The 17,050-nt window shown below is 38.6% G+C and overlaps 1 protein-coding gene across 13 annotated transcripts in view; it reads left to right on the top strand.

The window, feature by feature from the left end:
- Positions 1-17,050, top strand: part of PLCB4 (phospholipase C beta 4) — a 419,746-nt gene that overhangs the window by 193,628 nt on the left and 209,068 nt on the right. The window contains exon 4 of one of the 13 annotated variants that reach the window (XM_017945009.3): positions 3,502-3,573. The exons of 11 other annotated variants lie outside the window; for them this stretch is intronic. The gene's annotated coding sequence lies outside the window, so the exon portion shown is untranslated. Of the gene's footprint in view, positions 1-3,501; positions 3,574-12,443; positions 16,022-17,050 lie in introns of those variants that run through there. One more of the 13 variants, XM_009216541.4, reaches the window with a different exon arrangement.

Raw genomic sequence — 17,050 nt, 5'->3', positions numbered from 1 at the left:
ACTTTGTAATAGAAGTGATCAGATGGAAATAACAAGAATTTCTAATTCCGTGGGCAATCAGATGGCCTCTCTCAATGGTACCCTTCTGACATAAATTCAGAACTTTCATCACTGTGTATGTTGTTGGAGTAGAAATGTATAGTTTCACTGGATCATGTTGGAATTGTTGAAGCCATTTGCTCTAATGCACTTGATTTTTTTTTGTGACTAAATTTCTATATTGAAAGTTTCATTTTGTCTGGAAATGTAATGTCCTTTTCTTGAATAGGCATATGGAAGTATTTGGAAATCTTTGAGGTACTGTTTCTTAACCTGAGCTGAATATTGAAATCACCTGGGGAGCTTTGAAAGCTACTGATGCCTGGGACCCGTCTCCAGAGATTCCAAAGTCATTGCTCTGGGTGCAGGATTTTTAATCCCTTCCCTCCCCTGAGATTCTAATGTGCAGCCAGTGTCAAGAGACATCATCCTGTCGACCTGTTTACCAAACAGGTGTGGATGTGGGTAGATAGGCTCGTCAAAATGCATTTTCCCAGATGCTATCCCAAGACAACAAATTCATTAGCTTTGGGGCAACTCCAAGAATCTATTTAAGCAAGTCCAAGCCCCATTGTGATTTTGATAGAGGAGGCCCTCGCACCACATTTAGAAACTCTTTCTTGGAGATTGTTTCTAAAAAGAGAATGACTGGGACCAAAATATGTTCAGTGTTGTAGTATTAGGGACCATCAGTGAGTAATTGAGGTGTACTTGAAAAAGATGACAAGGCTGGGTGTGGCGGCTCATGTCTGCAATCCCAGCACTTTGGGAGCTCAAGGCAGATGGATCACTTGAGGTCAGGAGTTCAAGACCAGCCTAGCCAACATGGCAAAACCCCATCTCTACTAAAAATACAAAAATTAGTTGGGCACACGACTGTAATCCCAGCTACCCGGGAGGCTGAGACACGAGAATCACTTGAACCTGGGAGGTAAAGTTTGCGGTGAGCTGAGATTGTGACACTGCACTACAGCCTGGGCAAGAGAACAAGACTCTGTCTCAAAAAAAAAAAAAAAAAAAAAGTGACCGGCAGTTATGTGGTATAGGGGCAAGACTCCTGGGGTCACAACGACAGAATAGAGTTCTGATTCCCACAGTGCTTCTGTTACCAGTTCTGTGGCTCTGGGTATGACACTTAATCTTTCTGGTGCTGAATCCCTTCAATTCCAAAAATAGTGCTTGGAAAATATTAATCTCAGGTCCTCTGAAGCTCCCATACTGGATTATTCAATGATATAAAAATTTTCTGTTAGTATAAATTCTTACAGAAACTTCTAGCAGTGCTATTGATGGATGCCCTGCCACAGTGGGTCAAAAAGCAGAGTGCCTGGGCAAGCGGCAGCATGGTCACATTGTTAGAAATGCCGATTCTCAGGCCCCACCACAGATTTACTGAAGAAGCATCTTTGGGAGTGGGCCCCAGCTGTTTCACCAGCCCTTCAAGAGATGTCGATGCATGCTCAAATTTGAGGAGCACGCCTCTAAAAATAGTACTTGGAAAAAAGAAAGATGAGAAGTATTCATTTTACCTATGGTGAAGAGAAATCATTTGCTAAACATATAAACATTTAACACTGTTTAGAAAGAAATATGTTGGCAAGCAGCTTCAAGTGGAAGGGTAACTGTTAAGAGAAATATTGAAATCTACAGCCTTGCTGTACAACGTGTGGTCTTCTGATGGGTCAACATTGCTATCTCTGGAGAACTGCAGAATCTTTGTCTCTGCCCCAGATCTACTGAATGAGAATCTGCATTTTTTGTTGTTTTTTGTTTGCTTGCTTTTTGTTTTTTTGTTTGTTTGTTTAAAAAGTTCACTTGGTAATTCATTTGCAGTCTGAGAAGCATTGTTCTAGATAAAGATGTTAAGACCATAATGTCAGCTTTCCCTTACTTTCGTAATATGTACCTATCAGTAAACTGTCCCACCTCACAGGTCTGAAATCAAATCCAGTAAAACAGTTTTGGCCCTGTAAGTTAGATCCACACCTATATCAATTTAATAGTTAGTAGCTGTTGTTTTCATTGTGTTTTACCTGTTTGGGGCTTTTACGCCTTTTTAAAAAAATTCCTTATGGAAAAAAATTGCTTAATATTTTTGCTTTCTTTTTCCTTTTTTTCCTCTTCTGAAAGCTACCATTTCATTCTGACTCCCTATAGTACTTGAACATTTTTAAATTATTTTTTTCTAGTGTCCGGCCACTTTTCTAAAATGGAGGCTGCGTAGAATATTGAGGGTTTGTTCTATGGGTTTGGTTTTATCTTGATTCATTGCTACATTTCTATATTTGTGTGGATCTCAATAAAATTATAAATTACAAGATTAATGTTACAAATTATAAATTAAGCTAACATTAAACTGCAAAACGTATGGGAAAGAATCCTTAAGGATCTGCAGCAGAACCTTCTAAACAAAGAAGAACTAGCCTTGTGCAGTGGTACCTTAAGATAGAGATAGGCAACCTGAGATTTCACAAATAGAACAGAGCAAGTTTATGATAAAATGGATGGAAATGGAGCACGACATACTACGTGTATATTCTTATGAAGCAACTTTAAAAAATAACTCTTTTAATCATTTGTTCCCTCCAAAACTTCGGTACTCTCTCTAGTAACAGTTCCTAGGTACTAGGAAATTTATTGGCTTCAAATTATGAGAAGAAAACAACAATGTTAAAGTGCCTTTCATTAAATATGTGCCAAACAGGACATTTCCTCAACCATTTTGTCAACTAGGACATTATATCAACTTGTAACTTAAATCATCTTTATGACTTATCTATAAGCTACATTTGCTCTGGGTGCCTTCACTATGTTTGCTACGATTTGGGGAATCAAGAAAAATTCCTAAACCTAAGAATCTTAGAAAACACTGGCCTTACATGGTTAATTACTTATTTTGTTTTCTTCTGTGGTTATTCCATATCTATTTTTCTGTTTAGAATTAGAAGTTAGTCAAGGTTTTTAAAAGAATTATTATTTGTAATAAAAATATATCATAAAAGGGCAATTTTTATTTGATTTTTAATGTTATTTTTCTCTCTAGAAAATCAGTTCTTGACCTTTTTGGGGCATTAAAACTCATCTGAAAATCTCATGAAAGCTGAAAATATGCAGAAAAATATACATTTTGAGCTGAAGATTAACCTCAGTGTCAGTGCTATAATTTGCATATTTGTTCCCTCCTAAATTTATGTTGAAACTTAATCTCCAATGTGGCAGTATTCAGAGGTGAGGCTTTTAAGATGTGATTGGTTCATGATGGCCCTGCCCTCATGATAGATTAATTTGTTCATGGATTAATGGAGTAATCAGTTAGCATGGGAGTGGATCTGTGGCTTTATAAGAAGAGTAGGAGACACCTGACCATGTTAGCACACCTCCCTGAGGTGGCACAGGGCATCACATGGCAAGGGGGCTGAGTGTGCTAACATAGTTAGGTGTCTCTTTCTCTCATCTCTATAGAGAGTCTCCACCAGCAAGAAGGCTCTCACCAGATGCAGCTGCCTGACTTGGGACTTCTTCACCTCCATAACTGTAAGACATAAATTTCTTTTCTTTATAAAACCAGTTTCAGGTATTCTATTATAAGCAACAGAAAAGGGACTAAGGCAATCAATTAATTCAGTAAAGACTTTTCTGATGACAAAAACAAATGAACCAACTAGCAAAATTAAATAATATGTTCACCCTAGGAGTTTTAAGTGAGACAAAGGTAACTTTTTGGTTCTCCTTGAACCCATGACTGGGTCTAGGGTCTCTGATCATACTTGGTTTCTTTCTGTTTCTCTGCTATGTCTTCTGCTGTGTTTGGTTTCACATTTCAGTCATTGACAGCTTCAGGCTGATATACCATTGTTCCAAACATAACAGAATAAAGACTCTAATTTCAAAGTATCTCAAGTAAATCTCAGAACTGAGCTTGTGAATCTTGATGGCTTATATCTGGGTATTCTGTCCATTCCTGAACCAAGATTATTCCATCTCCAGCTGTGGTAGGTCATAGCTCAGGTCACAGTCTTTCACTTTTAGAGTCAGTTTCACAGGAACGTCAGGAACTGACAGCAGGAAAAGGAAGGATTTCTAGATGAACATCAGTGCCCTCTTATCCATACAAGGGGGATGATGTTAAGGGGGAAAGACTATCAACATCCACCGCAGAAGCAGAAATTCTGTTAAGAGACAAAGACTGTCAGCATCCACCACCTTGAGCAACCACTGATTTAGAGGTAAAGAAACTATATAATTAGCCCAGGCCAACTCTTTTTTTAAGTTTTATAATGCCCAGACTACATACATGTCTTCATCACTTCTTTAATATAAAATTTCTGTGCACCTAATGAGAAGTTATTTTTAGCTACACATCCATGACCCTTATCCTCATTGTTGCATTTGTCCTCTGAACCTTGTCATCACATACCTTGCCCAAAATGCACTGCTTTAGCCATTGAGCAAGGTGGGTAAGCACATTGAATTTGCTATCATCCTCCTTAAAGGTGTAACAATGCAGGTAGCTCAGTCACATGGGATCAAAGAAATGAGGCTTATTCCTAATACTTTAGGAATACTTGTGAAGCCTCATGGGAAGTTTTTCTTTAAACAAGTCTACAGCACTTATTTTAGGCTTAACTAATCTGATTAGTTATTAACAGAAAAGGAAAGATACATTTAAAGTCCACAGATATGCAAACATTTAATCAGTGAGTATAGGTTTTATGTTCTGTCTTCATTTATCAGTGATGAGAGTGACCTTGGTTATGACCTCCCACAGCTAAGGATGGAATGCTTTTGGTTCAGGAAGGGAGAAGATGCCAAGACCTGACCAATTAGGATTAACAAGCTCAATTCTGAGACTTTATTTGAAGTACATTGGAAGTGGAGTCTGTCTTCTGCTAGGGTTAATACTACTGGCATATTAGCCTGGAGCTGTCAACCATAAGAGATAATGTGTTCAACTATAGTTGTCATCATTCTAACACAGTGAGCAAGGACTGAGTGCTACTGAAAAATCCGGTAAACAGAAAATTGTTTCACTTTGGCTATGTTTTGCTGGATTTAAATTGAACATTTCTGAAACTTCTGAATAATTCTGTCATAGAAAGATCCATTACAGGGAACATTTTATAAATAAACTACTCTTATATCAACAGAGATCAAGGCAAAGAAAAGAAACCACTCTAGGTATTTCACACAGGAAAGATTTAATACAGGGGATTGGGTGCTTAGAAAATGGCCTGAAACTCTGGTGAATGATGAGGAATGTTGTAGCCATCACTGGACATTTAAGTTCAGGAGCACACCCACTGTTGCTATTGCTGCTGTAATTTCCTCTAAAACCTGTATCTTTCAAATTGTGATTGCCGGGGGCAGTAGCAGCAGGAAGATGGCCACTGCCCTTTAAATATTTAAGTGCTTCTAACTGGAACTCACATACATAGGAGTCTTGGAAATTTAATGTTTAACCTTCTGGCCTCCCTAACCAAGGAAGGGTGGTATGGCAATATACAGAGACAATCCACAGTATATACTACAGTATTAAAAAAACGAGTTCCCCTGTGATTTTATTAATGAAGTTCCTTTTTTATTCAAGAGAAACTACCTGTCTATGACAGCTTAAAATAATATTAAACCTCACTAAATGGAGAATTACATTTTTTCCTTTTTATTTATTTTAAAAGGTACAAACAGTAAAATTCATACTTTTTGATATATGAGATTTGACAAATTCATTGAATCATGTTATCACTGTCATAATAGGATACAGAACAGTGTCTTCACTCCAAAAAATTCTTGTCTGTTGTTTGTCTGTATTCAGCTCTCTTCCCATCCATACCTCCTGGTAACCAGGGATCTATTATCCATCACTACTAGGTTTGCCTTTTCCAGAATGTCATAGAAAGGGAATCATACAACGTGTATTGAATGTGACATTTGTAGAATGCATTTGAGCTTCATCTATGTTGTTGCTTGTATAGATAACCCATTTCTTTCTGTTGCTGATTAGTATTCTATTGTGTGTATGTACCATTCATGACTTGTATTTTGAAAGAATCACATATTTCCTTTTATTCGAACTCTCCATATATTTTTGTAAAATAACATGGATATTATGAACCCTACTTGCAACTTCAAATGAAATGTTCTTTATTGATGATTAATCAGGTTATGTAGTTTAATTATGATTCCTGGGTAGGATCAAGAAAATTAGACAAATCTCAAGAAATTTCTATTCTAATATATAGGTCAAGTATGCTACCTAGAATGTACCAAGTGCCCATTTATGCCACCTCAATGAGTTTTCCGAAAGAAACAAATATTTTTTAGATGAATTATGTGTTGATTTTCATACTATCGTGGAAAGATCAGTGAAGGCCACCCATATTTTCATTTGAAAAGATGGACTCATTTTTGGCCCTATTCTCAGAGAGCCTTTCTTCCAGACAAATTTCAGCATATTTTGATGACTCATTGTAGAAACTGGTTTATTATTTGCAGCAGGAGAAAGCATTGCTAACCAACAGCTGAGAAAAAGAAAAGGTTACAACATTCAGTTTTAGGTTTCTAAAGGCCTTATTGGGCAGAATGTAATTTCCAGCTGTGGATTCATCCAGCCTTTGAGGACTTATCCCCTGCCTCTTTTCTGAAGGGTTCTGTGATTGTTCATTACCTCAAGTTGTCCATTTTACATCTTATTTGAAAGCAGGACCCTGACAGTGCTAAACCTTCTCAGGCTCAATTGAACTGTCAGAGGTAAAGAAACCAAGAAGTTTGCTTGTGTTTAGTCTACCCCAGACATTCTACACATTACGTTCATTATCTCACAACTTTGTCTGGTAGGTAGTAGTATTATCAACATTTAACAGTTAAGGAAGCTGAAATTGAAAGAAGTTAGTTACCATTCCCAGGATTCACATAGCTCATTCAAGAACTTTTGAACCCAGGACTCTCTGGTAACAAAGTTTATGTTTACAACCATTTTGCATTTATTTTTTTTGTCATTTGGAAGACATTGACGTTGTCATTACCATTTTTATACACGAATTATGTGCATCTATAATTAAGATGACAACTGCTTGTCCAGACTACTTATCCCTGTAAAAAAAATGTTTCCGAACATTGTTAGGTGTGAGTAATTAATACATCCTGCACAAAATGTTTTGTGGACCAATGAGATGGCTTATTAGAAACATTTAGCTTCTTCCAAGAAGGGTTGCCAAAATGGCAAATGTAGTGCAATTCTTTATAACACTTGTACCTGGAGTCAGAAGTCACATGTAGCATTCAGACTAACTATATCAGTTGGGGCTTTTAGGGTTGTGCTTTTTGGATTTTACAGGGATGTTATTTGACCTTTGATTAAGAAAGCATCATGGGGCTGGGTGTGGTGACTCACACCTATAATCTCAGCACTTTGGAAGGCTGAAGAGGGAGGATCGCTTGAGCCCAGGAGTTCGGGACCAGCCTGGGCAACATAGCAAGATCCTATGTCTACCAAAAAAAAAAAAAAATCAAAATTGGCTGGGCATGGTGGCATGCACCTAGTAGTCCCAGCTACTTGGGAGGCTGAGGTAGGAAGATCACTTGAGCCTGGGAAGTCAAGGTTACAGTGAACTATGAACACACCACTGTACTCCAGCCTGGGCAGCAGAATAAAACCCTGCCCCCCACCTAAAAAAAAGAAGAGAGAAAGAAAATATCAAGGTACCATGATTATGAAGGTATAACAATTTCTTAATACAGAACTTTGTTGCTGTTGCAATGAGGTTCTGCTGTATCACTTGAAAATAATTTGATGAAACTAAATCAGATCAGGGCCTTGTACCTAAAACATTACACATGCTTTAGTAGTCATACAGTATGTTCTGCTAATGAGGATGCTGACTGGCAATCAGAAGTCTAAGATGGAGCATTACTGACATTTTACATGCTCTCATGGTTACCACCATAGCTGCAGATCTCCAACCTAGACTATCAAGGGTCTGTGTCTCAATCCCTATTTCCTCTCCTCCCCTTGTTCCTCCTCCACCCTAAATTAAATGCAAGCCTGGACAACATTGCTTTAGCACTTTCTAAGTATATTTTATTTTGGCAAGTCATATATTTACTCAGTTCTTTTGTGCAAAGCAAATAAACTACTAGAGCTCTCCCCTTGGAGCCATTAATCAAATTGTTTTTGAGTTTTTCTGCTCCCCAGGGTGGAGAAGTGTGACACATTTCTTAGTGAGCATACCCTTCAAATGAAAAGATGGTCTTGGGTGATAGCAAACAAGGTCAGTTTGTTCTTTGGTCTAATGAAAAGGCTCTCCCAGTTTGTTCACTGTTTCTAGTGAACTTGATTTACCTTGTGAGCTTCTAGTTATGGGGATTTTTTTTTTTTTTTTCATTTCATTTTACCTACCTTGGTACCTAGCAGCGTTGGATAAGTTGAAGGTACTTTCTATATTTTGTTTTTGGAAAATACTTTAAAGTTACACAGGAGAAAATATATCCATGTAATTCCAAGGAGGCTGGATTCCCTTCAGGAGTGGGGGCATTATTGGTTTTAATCCTGAGTATATACATATTAGAAAATAAACAGTGAGTTGAATGTTTGACATTGGTCATGTACCATGCAGGAAGGATAATCATAGACCTGCTTTTGCAAAGCATACATTCAAGGGTAAAAGACTTACAATGTGAGAATAGAATGATGTCACTACTGCTTTTATCATTACTCTTGCCTAGTATGTATCGAGCAATAATGAAATGTCAGACCTTCCTCTGAGTCCTTTCAATATTAACGTCTTTAATTCTCAAAACAGGGCTCTTGAAGTAAGCACTGTGACTATTCCCACTTTACAAATGAGGAAACTGAAATGCAGAGAGGTTATACTTGCTGAAGATCACACAGTTATGAAAGGCATGCCTGCTATTTTAATTTGGGCAGTCTGACTCCAGAGCCCATGTTTGTATATACTGGTCAGATGGAAGAAGCAGGGGATCCCAAATGAGCCCCTCACCCAAAGCTATGGGTTAGAGAAGGGTCCCAGAGTCAGTGACATCTGTGCTAACTCATGGATGATGGGTAGGTATTTGCCAAGTGAAGGAGGAGGAAGAGGAGGGTGTTATGTTTTGTTCGGATGATAATACAGAACTGGTTATTGCTGCAGTGTGTGTGTGTGTGTGTGTGTGTGTGCGCGCGCGCGCGTGCGTGTGGTGTCTGTTTGGAGCAGATGATACAGATGCTCGAGCCAGAGTATGTACATCTTTGTTAAGCCATGTTTTTACTAAATGTGGGTTTTTATCTTGTGTATTGTTGTGAGCCACTGAAGGGCTTTAATCAGGTAACATGATACAACTTACATTTTTAGAAAAGTTAGTTGGGCTTCTGTGTAGAGAATGAAAGAAAGAACGGGAGGAAGACTGCCAGCAGGATATTAACTAGGAAACTTTGCAGCAGCCCAGGAAAGGACGGATTAATACAAAACCTAGAGTCAGGGTAAGACAGGGGCAGATGCCAGAGAGATCCAGGGAGTAGAATCCAGCAGGACTTCATAACTTGTTGACTGGATAGGAGAGAAGAATTAGATGGAAGAGTCACATTTAGAGTATTTTAAAGAAAAAAAAAATGGAATTCCACAGTTCCTGCTCCAGGCCAGTTTTTCATTGTTCTTACAGTTTATTTTTCTTTAGAAAGGAAAAGGCACATTAAATGTTAACGAAACAGATGTACCTGATTTTTTATGGACTCCTGGCCCACTTGACTTTCCTTTCTAATGCTATAGTTTCTTGAGTTTACACTACTTGTGGTGGCGAATGCTTTCAGTAAAATTTCTTATATGTCATCTCTTAAAAATTGCAATATTGATCCCTTTAAGTTGCCATAAAAAAGAGAGTGCAATGAAGGATGAGAGAAATTATGCTCGTCTTCAGTATCTTAACGGGCACCATACTCCTTAGGTATTAAGACTGAACATGACTTTTACCCCCCAAATTATCAGATTCTGACCCTGTTTTATTTGCATATGTAAACACATGTTTGGGAACAGCAAAGTTATTTCCATCAGCCTTGGACAATGCATTTTTGTAATGGCAAATTCTATCCTTAAACATCACCCTTAGGGTTAAAGAGAAAAATACCTTTTGTCCTAGGAAAACCATGCCTTGTGCTTTGCCTCTACGCTGTGTTTCTGAGCCTCAGAAACTGTTTCTCTTGAGAATTTCCATCTGCTGGTAGGTTTTCTCTATGGTTCTAGAGAGCAGATAAAGATACAAGTATCCCTTGTTATCTGACAATCTTGCTTTTTCTGTACAGTAAAGGTTTTCAAGTGGTAAAATTCCTACCTTATTTAAAAATTTTAAAATCTATACTAATTATTTGGCCCCTTTCCTCTTTGTCCCTTTTAGTTTTGTAATTGTCATTCGAGTGTAAGAAAAATATAACCATGCTTAAGATACTTGAAAAAATCTTTCCAATTCGGAACTCTTTGAATGTAATAGAGACTCTTTAGAATTTTACCATATTGTAGGAAATACTGTTTCAACCACCACATGAACAATGATTTATGACATTTCTTATTGTATTCTTCCATTTTCATGCTGCTGATAAAGACATACCCGAGTCTGGGAAGAAAAGGGGGTTTAATTTGACTTACAGTTTCACATGGATGGGGAGGTCTCACAATCATGGCGGAGGGTACAAGGCACTTCTTACATGGAAGCAGCAAGAGAGAATGAGGAAGAAGCAAAAGCGTAAACCCCTGATAAACCCATCAGATCTTGCAAGACTTATTCAGTATCACAAGAATAGCACAGGAAAGACTGACCCCCCATGATTCAGTTACCTCCCATTGGGTCCCTCCCACAACATGTGGGAATTCTGGGAAATACAATTCAAGTTGATATTTGGGTGGGGACACAGCCAAACCATATCATTTATGAAACAGCATTACCTGGTGGGAGGAAACAAGTGGCATATTATCAAATGGGACCCTATGATTGCCCAAGGTCACGTGGCTGTTAAATGGTAGAGCCAGAACTCCAGCCTTGTTCTGTGCCATTCCCAGGCCCTGCTCTTTCTTCCTATCATACCACATATGTCATTTCTGCCTCTAGCTCACGGCCACAGTCTAGTTTTTTGATAAGAAACAATTCCAGAAATGAAGATTCAAATCCCAACTAATTCTGTTCTACTCAAAATATGGCCCATGGACCAGCAGCATTGAGATCACCAGGGAGCTGGTGATGGCTGCTTGTTTATGGAGTACTTATTTTGTCCAAGTAAGGTGCCAACTCTATTACATGCATTGTCTCATGATCTTCTCAAAAGATATGCAATTATATGATCCTTCTTTTTCCACAGATGACAAAAGTAAGCATAGGAAACTTATTGAACATACTTGTCCAGTGCTGTACAAGGAAAGGTTGGAGGTGAATTTCGACCTAGTTGTTCTGATTTCAGAGCTTATACTTTTAATCATACACTGCAGTTTAGGATGCATGTGGAACTGTTTCAAGGGAGAGCACAGTAGGGAGTGGGAAGGTGAGGAGGAAAGGAATTGGATGGCAAATGTGTCACCTAGGTAGGCTAGCTGCTGTAACAAAGAGGACCACAAATATGTAATGGCTTGCAAATATTTATCTTTGCTTATCTAACAATACTGGGCAGGTGAAGGGGTTGATGGGACTGCCACATGTTTTTGTTTATTCAGGAATCCAGGCTGATGAGAGCTCTGTCATTTTTAGCATGTAGCTTCCAAGTTCACCCTGGAGTCGATGTAGTTAGAAGGACCAAATCACCAAGAGGAAGGGATGTTCCTGGGAGGATTTTATGGACCATGCCCAGATGCGATACAACTACTTCCAATCACATTTCATAAGCCAGGATTCAGGTTTGCGGGCCTGAGAAGAGGAGTCTGGTGTGAGTCTCAGACGGGGAGGAATACCTGGATTTTACTGAGTTTCCAGGAAATATTAGGTCACAAGCCACTATTAGAATCAAGCCTCTGGGTACATTTTTATATGTTTTATTCTCCATGCTTTGTGAGAGAGGGATTACTTATTTCATTTTACAAAGCAGCAAATTGAGATCCAGGGATTTGTCCAAGGTCACGTGGCTGTTAAATGGTAGAGCCAGAACTCCAGCCTTGTTCTGTGCCATTCCTAGGCCCTGCTCTTTCTTCCCACCATACCACACTTGTCATTCCTGCCTCTAGCTCACGGCTGCAGTCTAGTCCTTTCATAAGAAGCAATTCCAGAAATGAAGATTCAAATCCCAGCTATTCTGCTCTACTCAAAATATGGCCCATGGTCCAGCAGCATTGAGATCACCAGGGAGCTTGTTAGAAACCTGCAGTTTCATACTTGGGAGGCTGAGGTGGGAGGATCGCTTGAACCCAGTTTCAGGCTGCAGTGAGTGAGGATTGTACCACTGCACTCCAGCCTAGGCGACAGAGCAAGATTTTGTCTCTAAAAGGAAAAGAAAAAGAAATAGAAATGTGCAATTTCTGTCCCTACCCCAGAAGTGCTGAATCAGACTGATTATTTTAGCGGGGCCCCCAGGTAACCTGGATGCACAGTAAAGTCTGGGAAGCCCTGAACCAGGTTCCTGGAAGCCAGCTTCTCCACCTGCTGCCTCTGTGTGACTGTCATCTTCCTTACGTGTGGGAGAAGTGGATTCACTGCATGTTAGCTACAGGGTCTAACCACTGGAGTAAAATTTCAGCCTTTTTAAAGAGTAAACATGTTTAACCTAGAAAGGACTACTTAGCAACAAAATATTGAAAGACTGCTCAGCCCATTTTTTTTTTTTTTGAAAAACATGAACTGTTTCCATAGATAAGCCAAACAGGCCTGAGCAAAACAGAGGAAAAGAGAGCTTTGCTGTTTTGATTTGTGGATAATGATTTGATTTTCTAAAAAGAACAGCTTTGTTTCTTTCCCTGAAAATGTAAGAATACTGAGTTCTTAGCCTCAGCCCATGCAGTTTTCCTGCTTTGGCATATGGGTAGGGCAAAGCCGGATTAAAGATGCACAGCATCAAGCCATCTGACCTCCAATGCCAGATTTCCTGCAGTAGTCTAATTACCAGTTTATCAGCTGTTAACCTTGCACCACAATTACAAAAGGGCAACTGCTGGTTAGAGTCTTAATAGTTGATGAGTGTCAGGGAGGGTCTTCCTTCTGGTGAGAACAGTATCCTTGTGAGTCTCATGATGATGATTTGCTTTAGAGCTCAGTCACTGGAAGGGAGGAGAGAAGGGGCATAATGACCGAGGGGACCCAAGTACTGTGACAGAAGGCCATAGACAGCTTTCCTATCTAGGAGGAATTCAGCCTGAAGCCCATAGCTCAAGGAGCACACAGACTAGGCACTCCTGTTTTGAAACAATAAAATAAAACTGTTTTTTGAAAGTTTTGGTCACTTGATCATTTTGCCCCGTGTCTGTGATTTCCCTTAGAATAAACAAATTAGGACTAGTACCTTGGTTTTAGTTATAAGACCATGTGCAGCCACAACAACATTGCCTTAGAAGGTAACTTTATGCTATTTTTATTCAATTAAATCTCACAAGCCACCCAGAGTGAATGTTTTCATGTTGCTTTCTTAGAGATATGAACATAGAGAACAGAAGCTTGCTTAAGTTCAGAGCAAACAGAATTCCAGTTGCACAGCTCTCCCAGTTACAGCTGTTTATCAATACTTGAAGGATAGGGGAGAGGTGACTTGTGAACTGCAAGACTTTAATACATGTCAGTAACTTTCTACTACAAATTGAAATGCTCTGTAAATCAGGAGTTTGCCATTTTTATGCTGCTGTATTTCATGGCAGTCCAATTGGAAAAGAATTAGTATTGATGTTCTATTGGCATGGTTTCCAGACCAGATGTGATTTATAAGAACAGCATTGCATATAAGAGTGTACATTGCTTAGACAGGACATCCAGGAACTGAGTTAATCTACACTTTCAGGTACTTCTGCTCAAGAGAAGCACTGAAAATATCTTTACAAAGTTCCAAAATTAAATTTTAGAAAAAGGTTTAAACAAAAATGTTTGCTTATTAATTTACCCATGGTTACTCCAGCGAGCTCTCTCATGACAACTCATGGCATGCTTTACTAGACACTGGGCCCTATGCATAAGTTTCATCTGATATTACCCTAAAAAAGACTCTTCAGGTGGATATCATAACCTTCAGCTTACAGTTTGAGGGAGCTGCACTGGATCTCACAAGGAGCAGATATGAGTGCTGGGCTTCCAGGGTCCTGGAAACTAGCAATCACTGTGAGTATCTGATGGCAGCCGACACATAGAATGGACATGGTCCATACAGGCCATGACTAGGTTAGGTTGTCTCACTCACATAATGCCTGTTCATTCACTCATCCATTTCTCTTCACTTGTTTAACAAATGTGCATTGAGAACTTACCATGTTCCAGGAGAACACAAAAATGAAAGATTCACAGGTCCTGCCCTCATGGAGCTCCCCATTGACTTTTTTTGTTTTTTTGTTTTTAAATAAAAACTTCACTGTATTTCCTTTCTTGGGTGGTTACATCTAGGTAAGACAGATACGTTGTATGTTGGATGGCCTCAGTTAAGCAAGATACTAATAACTTTATAAAACTGTGGGAAAAATTTGGAGTATGTTATTTGGTTAAAGAATAGGAAGATTTCTAAGGACAGATTACAAAGTTAAACCTAAAATTAAACAGTTTGCTTGCCAATGTATTCCTTTTTGTGTATTCCTTTATCTGTGAGTTCATTGAATGCTTCCTATGTGCAAGGTATTATGTAGAGTATAAAAGTTGAATTCAGTTTCTCATGCAGCTGAAGCTTCTTTCAGACTTAGACATGAGCTTGAAGTAATTATTGTGCTAGATAGAAATGTTCATTGCCTTGGAGAGGTATGTATAAAGTACTTGGGATTTAAAGGAAGAGAGAGTTAGAGAAAACTTCAAGGGGTGAAGTGACATTTGAGCCAGACATCAAAGGACAGACAGGATTGGAAGATGGGGAGATAGGTGGGAATAGAAGATTCATTTTAGGCAGAGAGAACAATAGGGAAAATAGAAGAGTGACTAGCAGGAAATTCAGCTGAAATTTGATATATGAAAGGTATTTTAGAGGTATCAATAATTGACTTATTTCCAAAGAGTTCATCATCATTTTAATCTCCCTTGAAGATTATTTTTTAAATCCAAGTAAGATATTTTAAAAATTAGAACGTACATAAAAGTTGAAAAAGGAAAAAATGCTGACCTTCACCCCAATGAAACCACTGGCTAACGTTTGAATATTTTCCTTCAAGTCTTTTGTGTTTTGTTTCTGTGCCTCTTTTTGAGTAGTTGAAATAATATATTGCATTCTACCTTTTCATTTAAAATAATACTACCAGCACCTACCCATGTTATGAAAAGCTCTTTGGAATCGTCACATTTAATGGCCTTGTACTGTTTTGCCATTTGGCTTTGTGATAGTTGACTTTACCCCACCCTATTGCTGGAGTTTAGGGTGTTTCATGTTTTCCATTGCTATGAACAGACTGGCTGTTGGCCAGCCAACCCCTTTTGTATTTCACAAATGGTAAAGCCAAGGCACCTATAATAAGCCAAGATGGGGACTGACTTGTTCAGTTGCTGGAAGCCAAAAGACTCTTGCATAAAAAGCAGCCTTCTGACTAGAAGAGGGGCTGTGGGGTTTCTAGGAATAAAGATTAATAAACTACTTAGGTCATATTCCCTGAGAAGTTTAATCTGAGTGGGCCACTGACCTTCTGGCCTCTGGAAAGGAGATCCATTGAATTTCGAAGCCCTTTGATACTCCTCCCATTTCCTGCGGAATTTTGATTGTGGGTAAAGGTTCAAAACACTGGTTCTTCACATTGGATTTCCAAGTTGGGAAGAGAAGGCAGGAAGACCTATCAAAGGACAAAGATATTGTGTTCTCCACTTTAATCTGAAAGATGGAGCGGCAGGGGAGAAGGGAAGGGAAGAAAAGGAGGTGGGTGTCTCTGTCCTAATTTCACTGGGTTTCTCATCCCCTGTTAGTTGCAGTTACCAAACAGGAAAGCATTCTCCTTAGGAAGAAAAATGGTAAGAAAACTAATGCCTGCCTTGCTTGAATTTTCAGTGTTGCCAAACACCTATGTTTGTGACTTATTGATTGTGTACTGTGAACCTAGCCTGCTTTGCATCAGCTGTTCTTGTCTTTGGTCGCATCTTTTCTTTGTGAAATTTCACTCTGTGAGGAAATACTGAATTGGAGGGAGATACAGTCCTTACTGAGCATGCTGAAGTAAATCTAGCTATTAAATCCAGCGTAAATCCCAGCAGAAGGTAGTGTATCAGAAATGTGGTTCTGTATGCTGAACATGTGTTCATAATAACAGTGCCTGGAGGCATATTTGTATTATAGTTCAGCAAAGGAAGGAGACAGGAAGGAGACTCTTAGCTTAGGGCAAAGAAACATCTGCTCAAAAAAAAAACAAAAAAACGAAAAAACAAAAAAATAAAAAAAAAGAGGTATACCACATTTTATGTAATAAATGCTGTTTTGAAAGTTTCTCTGGAATTAGTTTCCCATATTAAATCATGCTGCAAACTTTCTTAGGAACTTCACTTTTTCAAAGAGCTTTTCTATTAAATTTTTGAGAGAGAGCAGAATTTCTTGACAGTTAAGTATGCTAACCCGGTCATGAGGCTACCTTATTCAAATATTGGCTTCACCATTCAGTAGCTTTGTGACTTTGGAAAGTGATTTAATTGCTTGAGGGCTTAATTTCCCTATCTGCAAAACAGACACAATAATAGCACCGTGACATAAAGTCTCTATACAGATTCGATGTGAAAGAACATTTTAGAATGCAGTATTAGAAGTCATTTAATCATTTTAAAATGTTACTATTAGTAATCTATTAATTAGCAAGTGATATTATGCATGTAAAATAAAATTTTGGAACAACATTTTTCTTACTGCAAGCCAGGTCTGTAGGCTAGGCATATTAAAATATTTAAAATAAGTCATTGTATA

The sequence above is a fragment of the Papio anubis genome, chromosome 16 (assembly GCF_008728515.1).
Source record: "Papio anubis isolate 15944 chromosome 16, Panubis1.0, whole genome shotgun sequence".
Lineage (NCBI taxonomy): Eukaryota > Metazoa > Chordata > Mammalia > Primates > Cercopithecidae > Papio > Papio anubis.
Note: the sequence above shows the minus strand (reverse complement) of the source record. Positions and strands in the feature narration are given on the sequence as shown.